The 17,559-nt window shown below is 37.1% G+C and overlaps 1 long non-coding RNA gene across 4 annotated transcripts in view; it reads left to right on the top strand.

Moving 5' to 3' along the window:
- The first annotated feature begins 1,256 nt into the window (after positions 1-1,256).
- LOC117291504 overlaps positions 1,257-17,559 on the top strand; it is a 26,308-nt gene continuing 10,005 nt past the window's right edge. Inside the window, exons 1-6 of one of the 4 annotated variants that reach the window (XR_004519157.1) lie at positions 1,257-1,326; positions 1,883-1,976; positions 2,524-2,672; positions 3,328-3,456; positions 10,102-10,275; positions 14,053-14,225. This is a non-coding gene — a long non-coding RNA (uncharacterized LOC117291504). Of the gene's footprint in view, positions 1,327-1,882; positions 1,977-2,523; positions 2,673-3,327; positions 3,457-5,198; positions 5,226-5,288; positions 5,331-10,101; positions 10,276-14,052; positions 14,226-17,559 lie in introns of those variants that run through there. The other 3 variants (XR_004519158.1, XR_004519160.1, XR_004519159.1) reach the window with 3 other exon arrangements.

Genomic DNA, 17,559 nt, shown 5'->3' with positions numbered 1-17,559 from the left:
GGTCGACGCGTGGGGCCAGGGCTGGAGCTCCAGAAAGGGGGAGTTTTTAGAATTATGTATTTCAAGAGGCGGTATCACTGAGTATGGATTTAATTTTTGGTGCGTCTTCATAAACTCTTGGAGTATCAAGAAGACGATAGGCCTACCCATGCCGGATTAACATGAGTTGAGATTTGTGAGTTTGGTGTTATTTACCGAGCTTTGTTTGTTTTGATTGACTGTTTGCAGGGAAGAGGTTGAATCAAGGAAGAGGCTGAGTGAGAAGAATGCAGAGGATTTGAAGCATATGGATAAAAGACGAAGAGACAACCAGGTTATTACAGTTTGGAGAAATCTTTCCATAAAGCTTTGTCCTTTTTCTTGAAACTGTACTTAATTTTGGTCCAATTCCAATCCATCAAGTAATTTATTTATTTGTTTATTTATTTATTCACTTAGGCTTTAAAAACTTCAAAACACACAGCAACAATAAGTAGAAATGTGTAATTTTTACATTATTAGTAAAATAATTAGAGACATATCAACAAAAAGCAAGCAGAAGCCTATAGGGATTGCCCAATAGGGAACCAAATCACTATCCAGTTCTTGAATTGGTCTCAACGTTTTGACTAGCTTGCTCTAGTCATCGTCAAGAGATTGACTCCGCGGTAGTGCAGTTAATTATGATCCTATAAAGCTAAAGTAGTTGTCCCAGCCAATTTTCTATACCTTCCGCCCGGGTATAGTTACAAAGCAGGACAGTTCTTTTCAGAACAAGTCTCTCAAAAATCTGATAATCTACTCTTTGTGGTAGTAGAATAAAGAAAGACAGTTCTCTAAGAACAAACTCTACCTGGCAAGTAGAGATACACACATGGTGTTACCGCAAACCAAATATATATTGATACCTCACCATGCAATGCCTAAATTCTTTTGTACCCTTTTCACTGATGAAAGAGGTTTCTAAAAAAATAATTGCCTTGTTAGTGATTTCCAATCCATGTTTAGTTTCACCTCACATGTAGGTACTTGTGAAATTTGTGTGTAATTTCTTTTTCCAAAAGACTTTGATGCTTTATTTGTTGTTAAAAAGACAAATAGTTAATTATTTTCTGCAAATTATTTATTATGACCCATCAAAATGAACTAGGCATATCTGAGCTTTTAAGGAACTGGTGGTTCTCAAATGTAATACTGTAAAAAATTAACTATGCCTAGTGATCAAATGCACACAAAACGTGCAACTACACAGCTGATGTAAATTTGTCCGATATTTGTCGTTTATTTTAGGTTGCGTAGAGAACCCTACTGAAGTACAATCGACGAGCAGTAGCGTCTAGACAAACAGTAAGTACAGTCTTTCTTATGATTTTTCTCCTGTAGATGATCAGCGTATATTAATAGAAACATGAGTCTTTAACCAATAGTTCTTTTCCGAACCAACACTACTCATAAAGAGATTCACATAGTGTTATCGCAAAATGTTCTTATAGTTACAATTCCACCATACAAATTTTCAAATCCTACTAATGGTGGTGGGCATCAAATAGGTGGGGGTGGGGGGGTGACAAGGGGAGGGGGGGCACAATATCAAATGTCCCCCCATCTTTTTGACCACCTTAATCATGAAGCCCAAGTATTGCACTGTGTAAGACCAACCCTGTGTCTCGCCATGGGCATTAATCCTGGGGGCTATAAGGATGACACAACTTTTTAGAAGGGTGGGGGACACTATATCAAATGTCCCCCCTCAAAATTTACCAAAGATTGCACCACAGAGCATCTAAAATGCAGAATTTTCCCGTGCCTATATCCGCTTAGGGCTTAGATGAAGTGTCATTTTTAGTAACAATACAAAGTATGAGAATACTAGTGAATTCTTTTTTTAAACCCTGACTTGCAGCTGCCCCCAAGCCGGTTTCCAATGCATCAGCTTTCTACAGTAGAGGGCGCCAGATTGCTGGTTACTCTGCCACGGATGCATTGCTACAATCAAGGTGAGTTTATTGGGTTTTTTAAAGTGGGGCCTTAAAAAAACATGTTATTTTTTATGTGGCATTAGTTCTATTTGTCCTCACAACCTGATGTTGATTTCTTTAGAGCACAACAACTTTTTTTTAATTCGGGAGACTTCTCTACTTCCTCAGATTAGATTCTCTGAATGGACCCTACCCATGAAATATGCTAATTACATTCATGCATGCGTACAGACCCTGTTGGTTGCAGACGCGCAATCGCGTCTGCGTCACGCACCCATTAGCCGTTTAAAAAAACAGCGCGATGCTCCCTCATTTTGCCAACCAAAACGTTAGTGCGCACGCGCTATGTGCAATTTACATATTTCATGGAAAGGGTCTATTGGGGAGACTTCTCAGTTCTGAAAAGAACTGTCCTGCTTCTTAAATACTACCTAGGCAGAAGGTAGGAAATCTACCTAGCAAGTAGATACGCATGTTGTTATCGCTAACATTGATACCTAGGTTATTGATACCCCACCGTGCAATGCCTCAAGTCCCATATTCTTAATGTTGTTTGTCCCCTCAGGCAAACCAACTCTAACGTCACGGTAAAGCGTACCCCTGGATTCCTGAGCGTCTCTAACTCAAAGAGGTTGTACCCGATCACAAGCTACCCGGCTGGAGGCAGAAGAGCATCCCCACAGCAGTCAAGACGTCTCAGATCAGTCTACAAGGGTAGGTCATTCACACACTTAAAAAAAAAAATATTATTATTACTTTTTTACCCTTTCACCGATGTGTGTTAGCACTGTATACTCAGTACTTTCCCGATTGCTGTGGAAAAATATCACCAGCATGTTACTCGGGTGGGATTCGAACCCACAACCCTTGCAATTCTAGAGCAGTGTCTTACCATAAGACTACCGTGACTGCCAGTAGCTAGAGGCAGTTTGAATCCTATGTTTTGGCAGCGGGTACCACAACGATATAATAGATGTTAACATAGGATTCGAACTGCCAATACGGGTACTGCATTAATATTCTTTAGCACCAATGTAACATTACCATCTATAACAATAATAACATTAATTAGTTTTTGTCTCAATGTGCAATGTGCTTTTTAGTTTTTGCTTATTTTTTGTATTATCTGGTGTCAGTTTGTGAAAACGGAAAATGCCTTTTTGCAATCTTCGACGCATGTATAAAGTTCAAAGCATCAAGAAACCATTGTTAGAAAGCTAGTTGAAAATACCCATAACTTTTTTTACAGAGCTTGATTTTAAAAATGTTCATTGCTGTTTTCCCGGATTGCTACTTTTTACTTGTATTTGTGTGTGTCCGTTTGTAATGTTGGTGACGATTTGTCTGATTTGTGCACTTTTTCCGCCAGATTCTCAAATCTTGGTAATACGTGTTACATGAACGCCATTCTCCAGTCGCTATTCTGTCTGGAATGCTTCACTGCAGACATGCAGAATCAAGACATCATTCCACTCATGCAGAAATCAAGTCTCTACTGGTAAGACATTTTGGGCCCCTCACGATTGAGACTTGTCAGAGAAGATGTGGCGTAAACACTGGCATAACTGGGGTGGGTGGGTTGGGGCATCATATTCTTCAACACTTTCAAATAACACTGTGTGAATGTGTGCAAGTTCACACAGTGTTTCAATCCCCTACATTATGTGGACTTTTGTTATCAGGTCCACTCTTGTTATGTAGTGTACATGAGTTTCAACCCAATTCACCTAACGTCATCATCAGAATAATCTTGGATGCACCATTTTGGTGGTCAATGTAAACGTGTGTTATTCAGTGAAGTGCGCATTTTAGGCGACGCGGCATTTACACGTAAACCTATTGACCACCAACATGGTGAGCGTGGCATCAGTTGCTGCATGTGACGCGCTTGCAAGGGTTCAATATAGACCTTATTGCAGATAGCAAAAATCCGACGTCCTGCAAAGGATTGTGGGAAATATTTTGCACCTCCAGTTATACGGTCGTCACGTAACGTGTTCTACAAAGTTTTTTTGTAAACAATAAGTTTGTAAACATTGACATTGTTTGTGGTGGACGGTCATGCTTCTGTGGCGGAAGACAGTTTCACCCACGAATGGGTGTACCTCCATGCTTTATTTAGCCAAGTCAGATGTGTAATATTAATATAAAAAACTACGACAATAATGCCATCGGACCAGTGTGTGCTTTGCGACTCAACGGAAGAACGAGGGACTGTACATGTATGTACATACGTAGGTAGGTCCATGCATGTTCTTTTGACTTTGATTGAACACAAAATAGTTTAATAAAATATAAATAAAGCTTGTTTATGATTTAATCATGACCGGGTCATGATTAAATCATCAAGCATGTCAAACCCAACAAGCTGTAGGCTACAATTTGAGTATTGTATAGGCTAGATTTATGTGTGATTTGTGGTAGAAACTAAAAAAGAAACATACATAGGCCTATTCAATTATATATTCCTCAACATTTTTTAGAGATGACAGATATTGATATTATATTCAGAATATAATATCAATATTCTGATAATGATACTGCTCATTAATTAGCTCATAGTCATATTAGTCATGACTGACTTTCAGGGCAGAGTGTTTGGTTATGATTTACAAGGCAAAAGATCATTCATAAATGCCTCAATCAGTTTCGCTATCTGCATTCCTGTTGTGGTGGAGAGCGCTTCACGTGGGGTCAGGGTGTTTAAAGTTAACGAGTGATAAAGACCAGCTGGAGCTGTTTATAACCGGTTGTTTTGGATATGTTTAGATGCATAATATGTGCTGGTCTTGGTGCTAGATGTTTCACCGATACGGGTGATGTTTGTGAGTTGGCCGCGCTGGGTGTGAAAGCAAAACAAGAAACGTCTTGCACCAAGACTAACTACGCACACACCACACAATGCATCCGAAAACTGTCTCAGTCATTAAAATGCAACACATGTCAGGTCATCAAATAAGATACGTAAAAGAGGAAACAAGGGCTGAACGACCACGACCCTGCCTGTTTTAAACGCCTTTTTAAGAACTTGTAACCACTCATTTATTCCCTTAGTTTTTGTCTGCTTTATCTTTCAGATAATTACTTGTGCATCAACATGCTTCGTGACAGGACTCATATTGGAAGCAGTTATTCTCCCAGTTCTGTGTTCACTCCAAAGATGTGATTTGTACTGTTGTTTTGTGGACTCGACCAACCACATCCTACTTCTTTTGCTGCAGGAGAGCTCATTGACCATCCTCTGAATTGACTAAAGGCTGTGTGTGTGTATGTGTGTCTTCATGCTCTTGAGGCCATTTTTGACTGATGACACGTAAATTGGCGATGAAAAGATAAATGTTAATTGCAGAGTGAACTGTGACGCAAGCGAAGGTATCGCAAATGCTTCTTAATATGCCTGTGCGTGGCGTCCTGCGGTTGTAGGCTACAATTCTCAGAGAAAGTAGAATAATACAATACAATACAAACAATAACACTGTCCAAACGTCCATTTCCACTGTCTTGAAGAGTTTAAAGCTTCATTTATTCTGGTTACTTAAATCATACAATAATACTTCATAATGCAAAGATTTAAATAATACCAAGGGTTGCAATTGCAAAGATCTAGAGGGTTGTAGTTAACCGCCTCAGTACAGTCAACATGAACAATACCTGAGGCAAACAAGGGTAGATAATAATTGAGTGAAGTAAACTGCAATGTAAGTGTTTTTAAGGGGCCATGAAAATACCAAGTGTGTTATAAAGTTAATATTACCAATTTAAATATTTGAAGAAAAAAATTAAAGGATGGAAATTATAAAATAAAAAAGTGTTTGTAAACAAATATATTGAACAAAAAGTGTGACAGGTTTGGATTTTGTTTCAGCAAGAGTTAAATTATGTGTACCCACAGTTATCAATGAAACCTTTAAACTCTCACCATAAAATGGGTCAAATAATTACAGATGCTGGTTAGATTGTGAACAATTGTTTTCACACCAACCCCGGGAGTTAAACTCACAACATGCATGATATAGCATTCACAAACAAGAATTTGTCACAGGTTTTATACAAAGCTGCAGTTTTATCATGGCACTGTCATCTTTAGATTCCATTCCAACCTGTGGGTGTAGAAGATAGTCTGATCCCTCTTCTAGAGTCTTTTTGTGAACAAGGACTCTGACATGCATGCCGTGTTTGCCAAAGGTGGCTGCAGCTTAATAAATATCAATTGTTTTAATGTTAGCTTTGTGAAGTCATGAGACAGCTTAATACATTACAATTTGCCTCTGGCATTACTGAACCCATTATTAGTGGGCCCTGAACCACCTGACCACAGTGCCAGTCAACTTACTTGTTAATTTAAATCCAAATTTTTAAGATGCAGAGTTTGCAGAGAATCACATTTAAGTGCTCACAATACTTCTTCTTTGATGGCAAGGTTTGAAATGACTTTTCACCCACTTAAACTACAAAATGAGACCTATCAGTATAATTAGTTTAGAATCGTTTAGAATCAAAAATGTATTAATTGGGATAGTTGCCCCCAAAATAATAAAGTTAAATGGTAACAATTTCCAAGTAAAACCAAAAGGATTTATTTTTTGAGGATGCCCAATGCAGAATCTATTTTTGTTGTTGAATAAATCAAACTTATTTGAAAACAAAAATTAAAAAGAAATTATATTCTTTTTTCAAATTCCTACCTTAAGAAGGGTTTCGCTCATGTGACCTAGTCCTTGCTTTTCGAATTACAAACCTACAAAAACTCATAGTCTCATATCATATGATAAAATTATAGGCATAACAAACATACCATTATTACAGTACCAGTAGGGTCTAACAATAAAGCTTACAACTTGATGCTTTATGGTACAGTGTACTAAAAGTATCATTTTTGTAATACATGCACAAAACAAAGCACAAAGTATGTAATTATATTATGCACAGAATCATGTTCGTACAATACGTGTACATCAAACTTGTATAAACTGAACCCTTGATAAAAACATGTTTATGCTAGGACTACTTCTAAGTTCTAGAAACTAGAAGTATGCTAGGACCTACACCAGAACCTTGTCGTACTTGTCATGTCATGATCTACGGTATAACCATGGAGGTAGAAATAGATTTATATTAATAAATATAAACATAAACCACAATTACTTAGTCACTTTTGGTCACTTTAATTTTGAACCATATCAGTGGTAGACCTAAAAAGTTGATGGTGTGAGAAATAAGGAAAAAGTATCATCTGCCACATAAAGTTTTAAAAATGTACAACTACCATGATTGAAAGCTATTCTATTTACGTCCACGTCATTGCTGATCAGTATTACAGATACAATCGAATCAAGACAATGTAACCATTGATGGGCTTTATCCATAGAGCTATATCTAGACTCTATCTAGTAGACCAGGAATAAGAAATGTTTTTATTTTTTGTAAAAAAGTCATGACAGTCCTCGATCATCATGACCTTGGCAATGTTTCTCTGTTTTGTAACAGAAAAAAATGTCTTACTTTTGTCATGGAGGTCGTCCATGCTTTTGTCGAAGTATTTATCAGCACAAATCGGAGTCACTAGTGGGAAGTTTTGGTTGTTATTTCCGATCCTTCGAGGGTGACTGATGGTTGCGGGAGGGTCACTGATCCGTGTTGCAACTTCTCGCCATTGACCTTGTCAATGTCAAACTTCCGACGCCCTACAGACGTAGACGGGCAAACCTAAAATTTTAAAAACAGTAATTTTATCGCGAAAAAAATGTCGCCTTTGGAGTTTGTCTTTAACTACTGTGTCTTGTCACATTCACTTTAGCTAAAGATTACCTTAGTTTGTCTATGCCAGAACTATTTATTCTATCAACCAGCTCTTTCTCGGTCACTCCTGCCACATCCATTTTGCAAACCGATCGATCGTGTACGAACGTTGAACGTTGTTTACTTTTTTGAGCGAGGTGCCAAATTTTTCCCACAGTCCTTTGCGCGCACATGCGCAGTTGTTCAAAATTGCTATCTGCAATAAGGTCTATGCTAGGAAGGCTTATAGTTAATATACACATAATGAATGTTTATGAGTGCAATGGTGCAAATATGTTCATGAGTTGAAAGATGGAATGTTCTATTCAACGAGGCGGAGCCGAGTTGAATGGAACATTCCAGCTTTCAACGAATGAACATATTCGCACCATTGCACGAATGAAAAACATTCATTATTTGTTTTATATAACATCCAAGTAGAACTTTGTCATTTTGATTGAAAGAAACAACTTTCAAAACAAACAATTTCAACTGTAGAAGCCGAATGCTAGTAATTTTACTATGCCTTCTTGCAGTAACACCTGCTGCGTTACCAAAGACACGCGCACGCAGTGATGTTTTTACTCAGCTTTTTCGTTCCATCCGAAAAGTACCATTGCACGCTGGCAGCGTGCCAGCGTGCAATGGTACTTTTCGGATGGAACGAAAAAGCACGGCGAGTGACTCAGCGTGCAATGGTACTTTTATTTGCTATCACGTGATGGACAATCCTCCAATCAAATGGCAAGGATCTGCTTGGGTGTTATATAATATACACATAATGAATGTTTATGAGTGCAATGGTGGTGCGAATAATATGTTCATGAGTTGAAAGATGGAATGTTCCATTCAACGAGGCGGAGCCGAGTTGAATGGAACATTCCAGCTTTCAACGAATGAACATATTCGCACCATTGCACGAATGAAAAACATTCTGGATAAGCAGGCTTTTGAGTCATAGTGTAGTAGTACGCTTTTGTTTATCCTGGCCGTCTTAGAATGGATTGTTGTCCCTTCCTCTTCCTTCCTCCACATCCCGTACCTGTCCTGTACCCTTTTGTCTAATCCCGCTCCTCTAGTTACTCTGTATTTAAGTTACCTTTTTTGAAGTCTTATTACCCTTTGTTTCACTTGTATGTATTTGTTTTTGACACTGGCCGAATAAATAATAATAATAATAATAATAATAATAATAATTCATTATTTGTTTTATATAACATCCAAGTAGATCTTTGTCATTTTTATTGAAAGATATAACTTTCAAAACAAACAAAGCGTAGGCCTACATTTTTTAATTGTAGAAGCCGAATGCTAGTAATTTTTACTAATATGCCTTGCAGTAACACTGCTGCGTTACCAAAGACACGCGCACCCAGTGATGTTTTTACTCAGCTTTTTCGTTCCATCCGAAAAGTACCATTGCACGCTGGCAGCGTGCAATGGTACTTTTCGGATGGAACGAAAAAGCACGGTGAGTGACTCAGCGTGCAATGGTACTTTTATTTGCTATCACGTGATGGACAATCCTCCAATCAAATGGCAAGGATCGGCTTGGGTGTTATATAACATTTAATAAATGAATAAATAAACGGATTTTGGAGGCGAGAGGGTAAAGTAAAACTTCGTCCCTTCCCCCCCCCCCCCCCGCCCCTGCTTTCCCGTTGGTAGAGTGGTCGGGATTCTACACCAAATCACTTGTAGGCCTACCCATACCTAAACCTATGTGGAATCTGGAGTACTGTGCGATGGCGGCGATGTAATAGTTTACTATAAAATTATTATTAAGTAGGATTTGAAACTTTGCATGGTGGAAATACGATATAGAAAGGTGAACACCCCAATTCATTAGAGATAGTCATTACATGGTGTTACCGCAAACCTCTATAAAATTATTCTTGTCCCCGATTTCTTTGTGACATCTAGGGAGCTCGAAATGTGACCAAATGAGGCGACAAACTACAGCAGTGGACATTTTCCTGAAATTTTGTTTAGTTTATTTGTTCATGGTTAGTTTTTACCCTACCCTACACCTAATTAGTGTGGTCAGTGCTAATCGAATCATCTGGATAGTTTGGCAACCAATTGATTGTTTGAAAGTTCAACAACACATAAATGAAAGGGCGACCTCTCGAGGGTGATGTTGAAACACCTGTTGAGAGTTTGGCTTTATAGCTGTTGGTAGAAATGGTCACTCTCCCTCTGTCAAATCTGTTTAGTATTTGCATAGAGTGAATTTTAATCAAAGTAAACCTAATCACAGAGTATTATTTGAACACATGTGGTTGTATTTGATGTTACTTGCAAAATTAATTTGTGAAAATTGTGACCTTCTTCATGCGAATAAGAAATACTATTCCAATTCCAGGGGGTCCAGTTCTTCCCACAACAGCCAATGCGGGCACAGTCCAGCATCAATGGACGTGTAGAGCAGACGAACGAAACGGAATTTCTAGTTTTACCAGCTCTAAATCTGCCAACAGAAGATGATGTAGACCTTTTATTTCAGTGCAAAAGCTGCCCAGTGGATTTTTATCAACAGGTATGTTATAGTTTATGGGTGACATGTTGTGGTTGTAAAACATTTTGCTGATTAAAATGCTCTTGAAAGTTGTCTACTTCTGTTTTCACATCAAATTTTGATTCAAAACACATCTACCACTGTGTGTGCGGTCCTACTACTTGCCGTCAACTCCTGTGTGTGTGCATGTGTGAATGGTAGTGGTGGTAATACACTCGCCTCCCTTGTATCAGTCATTTCACACTGCCTAGCATGGCTTCGATCTTGTGTTTTGATGTGACTGTATGCTCAAAAAATTTCCGTATCATGCAACCACCTTTTCATTCGTTTTTTAAATGAACTAGTCGACCTATTCTTTAGTTTATTCAAACTCAGAGTGGTATCTAGTTTATTTTTAATTAAAAGGAATCTTAATGAGATATTACTTTTGGTAAACAAAAAAGTGACTGAAAATATTTGGTGGCAGGAATTTGGAAACAGAAAAAATTTCCCTCAAGAAAAAAAGCTTCGAGACTAGACTGTTGACGGCTCCAATCCAACACTGCACAGCTAGTTCTATCCAGATTCAGTGCTCTCTAAGAGAGAAACAAAGTAGAAGAGGTTGTAGTTGTACTCTCATTGGGATTGGTGTACATGTAGTCGTATTTTTAAAACAGTCTTAAAATTGTTCCATGCTGTTTTAAAAGTAGTACCAACTTTTTAAATTTAATTACTATTTAGTCACTTGCAATGACACTACGACATACGCACCACTATGACTATGTTTTGATGAACATGGAAGGTTGGTAGCACTAAATAAGGCAAACTATTAAGTTACATAAATAACTGGGAAAGATTTCCCTATATATATTGCCACCTCTTTTTCAGTTTCACTCATTTAAAAAAAAATTACCGAAAAAGAGGTGGCAATTAGATATAAAAATACAGAATTTACTAAAATGAATATCTTATTTGATTAAATACTAATTAAAGAATAAAGAAGTGGTGGCAGGATAATGGAAATGTTTCCCTTCCTGAGAATGTGAATGCGAAGCAAATTTTAGAATCACAGTCGTTTTTGCAGTGAATGTTCCACAGGAGTTGAACACAGCTCAACTGTTGGGAATTATTTGTGCGAATCTGTGACCTCAAAATTCATATTGTATAATTTGCATTCGCAGGAAGTATGAGCCAGGCTTCACACAGCTATTTATTTTAGTAATTAGTGAGATGATGAACATAGTTTATTATGAAGGCACTGGACACATTAATAATTACTCAAAATAATTGTTAGCATAAAAACTTTCTGGGTAACGAGCAAGTGTTTGTTTACCCCGAATTTAGTAACGAACGGAAATATTTGCCATGTTGTCTTTTGACTTTTTGTACAATTAAAAATACAATTTTTTCAACAGTTTGAAAGTGATTAAACGGTTATTAAACGGTTGACTTATGTTCAAATATTCTGTTAAAATGCATTCATAAATACCTAAGACAGTTTATCCATTCTGATTGGTCGAGAGGGCATCACGAGGGGTTGTTTGAACGGATGATAACACCAGTAAAAAGTGTTGAAACATGGGCGTGACACGCTAGCTTGCACCTGTGCGTATAAGACATTTTCTTCATTCCTATTGGTCGAGAGCAACGGCTGAAACAGTTGTGCAACATCACGCGATACGCGCGACACGCACAGCATCTCCTTATAAGGAGTTGTTTACCAGAGGACCTTACCATTTCAAAGCTGGAGGGGTGTTGTGTTGAAAGAAATCATTGAACAATTATAATTTTTGCATTTATTTTATTTTGACCAAAAAGTGTTGATGTTTTGTTCGAAAAGGTATTTATGAATGGGAATCAAAGTGTGTTGAATCGGTTTTCAACTAGTGGTTTAAACCCGCCGAGGCCTGGTTCTTGATAATTTTACCTCGAATTCGTCTCGGTAAAATTATCAAGTCCAGGTCTCGGCGCGGGTTTAAGCCACTAGTTGAAATATTAGCATGCTTCAGGCTTTCTGAGTCCAAAGGCTTTGGTTTTCAGTTACCATATAGAGTGGATTATTCAAGGTACATGGAGCCACATAAAGTTAGGCCTATAAAGTCATTTCCTTGTTGTTCCGGATTTTGTGAGGCTGTAGGTCAATTGTCAAAACAAATTCAGGTCCATAAAGTTAATACGTTAAATAGTTTGAAATCAAGGGGGAAAAGTACTTGCTTGTGCCAAAGTTGTTTTGATTCAAGTGCATAATTTCCAATGGACAATAAATAATTATTTTGATTTTCGGCTTTGGATGATGAGGTATTAATGACGTTAAGTATTTTTGTCTGTAAGCCATGGAATAAATCGCTTTTAAAATTAAACGTGGGTGTTGGCTGATTGGTACTTAGTCATTGTGTTGTGCTACAATAATATGCTGAAGTCATCAGGACATGCATGGTTCAACTTTTGGTAGTAAAACATTTCAGTACATATATATAAATCTCACTTTTTTTATTTACTTTGTGTTTATTTTAATATACATCCAACAGCCCAAATGTTCAGTTCAAGATGTGGGAGGAAACTTTCCTTTGAACTTAGTATTTTTTATAGCTCCATGGTCACCCTACTACTGGTAGCAACAAATCTATGTGTCTGTTAGCTCATGGAGGTATTTTTACCTCCATGGTTAGCTCAACCCAAAAAAAGCTAAGTTTACATGTAGTTGTGATAATTGTAAACTCAAGTTACTGGGCAGAATGTCATGTAAAACTGTGGTCTGTGCTTTGATCTTTGCTTATTTTTGCTTTAGAGCAAAGAACTTTTTAAAGCAATCTCGACCAGCCGAATGGAATACCGAAAGTGGGACCCGCAGGCCCATGTTGAAGCAGTCTCAGTTACCCAAAGCGTCCCATTGTGTAAACCTAAGTATAAATTTGCATTCGGTTCAATGGTCAGGTATAACAAAAACCATTGACTGCGTATGCATGCTTTTGGTGTGAGGTGGACTACAGCGGTACAAATGCACACCTGATGTAGTTTGTGTTGGCTGTTATCTAGGTTGTGTGCTTGTGTACAGGTTTATCTGTCATAGTGGGGTGTGGCAGCGTGGTTTATTCAGTTGATGTTGATAAGCTTACACTAGTTTTATACACTCAATAATCTAAGCTGGATCAATCAGGTAGTCATTTGTACTCGGGAAATCATTAGTGGTGAATTACACCTGTAGAGATCTCAAACCACCCAGAACATCCAATTCCAAAGTAATGTTGTACTTGTACTACTACATGTAGGTAGGCCTGTATCGATGAAAACAATTAGTACACTGCTTAGATTGTATGGTGGACTGTATACATTTTGGTGGACATTTTAAGTAGCCACACACTGAGAATTTCAGAAATGTTGATCATTTCATGAAAAAGTTACGAGTAAGTTACGGTTTATTGAGGTTGGTTTTCTTACAAGTATGAGAGAATTACCTATTATTTGAAAACAAGTAAACATTTTTTTTAAAACCACCATTTAAAGTTATTTTTGTGTAGTTAGTATTAAGACATCTGCTGTTACAGCAAGGAGCAAGGATATTAAACAATTTAAATCTTTATCCACCGCCCGAAGCAAAAATAAAAGAATAATAACACACTGACATTTCTACCAGTCATCTGATTTCCCTGTTGTGATCTTAAGTTATAAAATTATAAACTTTTGATTGGTATTTTGATATATTTTTATATTAAATTTTCACATCAGGAAAAAGAATTACTTGTAATTTTTAACATGACTAACAGAATGTTTAATTGAATTGAATTGAAAACTTAATTTATTTATTTATTTTGAATACAGTCGATGTATAGCACTGATGTAGTCCAAGATGGCGGCAAGTCACCATCGGAGGAGCAGGGGGGACCGCTACACCTCTAATATCAGCTCAACATCTGGCATCTTGGAGTACAGCTATGTGCATGATGCAAATACAAATGGTGCCCGTAATGGCAATGGCTTCACTGTACGCAAACGTAAGTAAAAAAAATAAAATGAAAACAGTATTGTTTTATTTTGAGTGTTCTTTATTTGTATCATACTACAGATGTTGATTTGAACCCTTACCTTTTTGTTTGTGGTTTTTATTCTCATATTATAAATATAAAAATAACATTTCACAATCATCAAGTAAATATATTTAGTTAAATTGTTTACTCTCAAAACAGGTTACGCATAAAAAGCACTTCGGCGGTTCTATGTTATGTTTTTGGTGTTTCCTTTTCTCTTTTAGGGTTTTCTGTTTGCGTTTCCGTGTATAATTTATAGAAATAAAATGATAAAGTTAAAGGAACACGTTGTCTTGGATCGGACGAGTTGGTCTATAAAAAGCGTTTGTAACCGTTTTTTTTAATAAAATGCATATGGTTGGAAAGATGTTGTGAAAGTAAAATACAATGATCTACACAAACATGCCTCGAAATTTCGTGGTTTTCCTTTTACTGTGCGAACTAACACGGTTGACTCTCATAAATGGCCCACCATGTTAGTCGACGAGGTAAAAGGAAAACCGTGCAATTTCGAGGCATGTTTGCGTAGATCATTGTATTCTACTTTTAAAACATCTTTCTACCCATATTCATTTTATAACAAACGGTTACAAACACTTTTCAAAGATCAACTCGACCGATCCAAGGCAACGTGTTCTTTTAATAACAATCCTGAGTAAATAGGGCCATGTCAATAGAGTACTGGATAGAAGGTTTTACTTTTGAGATTTTGGTTTCTGAGAGTAAGAAACTTTCTCTGTTTAATTCCTCATAAAACTAAAAGGTATTTGCTTTGTTAACATCGTTTAAAATTTACGTCATGATTGAATATTCAATCAAATCAATGTCAACACAACAGTTCGTCATCTAGACAGGGTGATTCAGTATGATTCAGATTGGTTCATGATGATTCAGATTGATTCAGGGTGGTTGAGGCTGGTTCAGGATGAATAGGTTTTAAATTTCCACCAATTAGTGATTTGTCCCTTCCTTTATTGTTGTCGGTTTCGTTTATCCAGATCATTATTCATTTATGTATTTATTGCGAATCAATAAGCAAAACAAATGACTGCATAGTTGACAAAACCTTGAAAATACATTATGTTAGGGAAGGATTATTTTGTATAGGAATGTTAACACATTCAGACAAGTAGGCGTCAATTTATTTCTAGAACCAAGCTTGTGCCAATTTGGCTTACAAAAACTCTAAAATATGTCGCAGACACTTTGCTTAAAAGATTATTGAAAGTCTTTTAAATCCAACAAATACTTGTCTAAATTCTATTTTTGTTGCTGGTAATGTTTTTCTAAAAAAAAAAAACAGTGCGGGTGCTTTTGTTTATGACGTTGTATCTGATGGTAGGGCTTAAAAAATGAGTTTTCTTTTTACTTACTTAGTTTGTGGCATGTTTATTTGTTAGTTTTGGCTAATGATTGATATGAAGTGATCATGCTCGTAAGGAATAGAAATAAGTCATCAACATCTCCCACCAAAGTTTAGTTACTATTTTTTAAAGGATTTTTAATAGAGCAAAGAATTCAAACTTAAAAAAAAAAAAAAAATGATGAGGAAGAAATAAAATGTACAGTTTTGCACTTTTCAGAATAAAGATAAATTTGCCAAATCTAAAATAATAAAAAAATCATGGGGTAACGTCAACGAGCACATTATTTTGAACCCACAAGGCCATCTGGTATAAACTTGATAAATGTTTTCTACATGTACATCCCCAAAGATCTTTAAAAAAACTCCTATTAAAAAAAAAAAAAAGACAGAAAAAAACCAACAAGAAAAAACCCCAGAAGAAGTTCAAGATGAGATTCCCCACTTGAAATTTAACGACAAGAAATAAAATACATGGAATGACATTTCACTCAGTCTGTGTGTTTATATTTCTAGTTAGAAATTAACTGACATCCTCTAAACCTCTGTGTTTAAAACACGAGCATTGAAACTTTATTAATCAGACAAGCAATGAATGTGGTTTAGCTTTTATGCACACATTAAATTTTCTTCATAACATCAGGCCAAACGAAAAAATAATTCTGCTTCTACCTACATGTACACATGCAGTTACCCTACCAACCCTGATGCAAGGTTTTTTATTTTGTTATTTACAGACTTGTGTTCAGAAAGGTTGCTTTGATTTTTAACACATACAGCTCGTTTGACAATATTTACTGTTTTCAGGGCTGGAATTACACTTGAGTTCACCGAGGCCATGGCCTCTGTTTCCTTTGGTAGTGGACTTGGTGCCCCTTCAAAACTTTAAAGTTCTCATTGCGAAATGAAAATGGCCTTGCCCTTAGATTACAGCATGTTTCATTTATCGTGCAGTTTACATTGGACGGCGTAGAAAAGATTTTTGTTTGGGGGCCGACCTAATTTTCAGTTTGACCAATTAAAATGTCCTCGTCTTATTAGATGGCTGGCATGTTATCAGAAGTAGATTTGTTTTCTTCTTTGGCTTATAATGCAGATAATGTGCATGAAGCACTTAAACAAAATTAAATAATTCATAAGACTCTATTAATTAATCTGGTCGATGATTACTTGTTTATCACTAAAGCAGAGATTAAAAGGAAAAACTTCCTATCGCAAATATTGACTCAAAAGACTGACAGCTGACACTCCCCTAAATTAATTTTTCATACCTGACGCCCAGAAAAACAACCAAAGTGCAGGTTTTGATTTCCTTGTCTCTGAGAGGTTTTGACCTTCTTAGACATTGATTACAACAAGTCAGACATAATTATTGATGTTCAGCTCCAGGCGAGTGTTTATCCTACCATATACAGCCAGTCACCTTTGGTTCTGACTTATTTCTCACTCCCATCGCCCCTCCGCTGTCGTTATGAATTCTGAGACATGGGCATCTGTTGCTTTTTCTCTTCGACATGGGATATATGTCAACAGCCAGTCGTGTAGGACTGGATTGCATGCCATTCATAGCTGTACGTGGTGGGTGAGAGCTTGGAAAAAAAAAAACTGTCTATCTACTGGAGGCGGGTCCCTTGGCGTTTGGGTCTGGAGTGCAAGTTGGTTCACGGGTCTGGGGCAAAGGATTTCAGACTTCTTCAGAGTGCCACGTGTCTGGCTGTGTTTATTGCTCCATGCTTATCGTCACATCCGAGGCTCTAACCCACTCTCTGACAATGAACACCAGAGCTTGAGTTCGGTGCACTATACTGCTCAGCCATGATACTTCTAAATCAATGTTAAAAGTGGTCGCAATTTCATAAAGCTGTTAAGCAGAAAATACTGCTTAGCAAGTTTCTTTGATGAGCAAAAATTGAGTGGGGCGTCAGTTGCAACAATCCT

This window comes from Asterias rubens, chromosome 6, assembly GCF_902459465.1.
Source record: "Asterias rubens chromosome 6, eAstRub1.3, whole genome shotgun sequence".
NCBI lineage: Eukaryota > Metazoa > Echinodermata > Asteroidea > Forcipulatida > Asteriidae > Asterias > Asterias rubens.
This window is presented reverse-complemented; position numbering and strand designations above follow the sequence as displayed.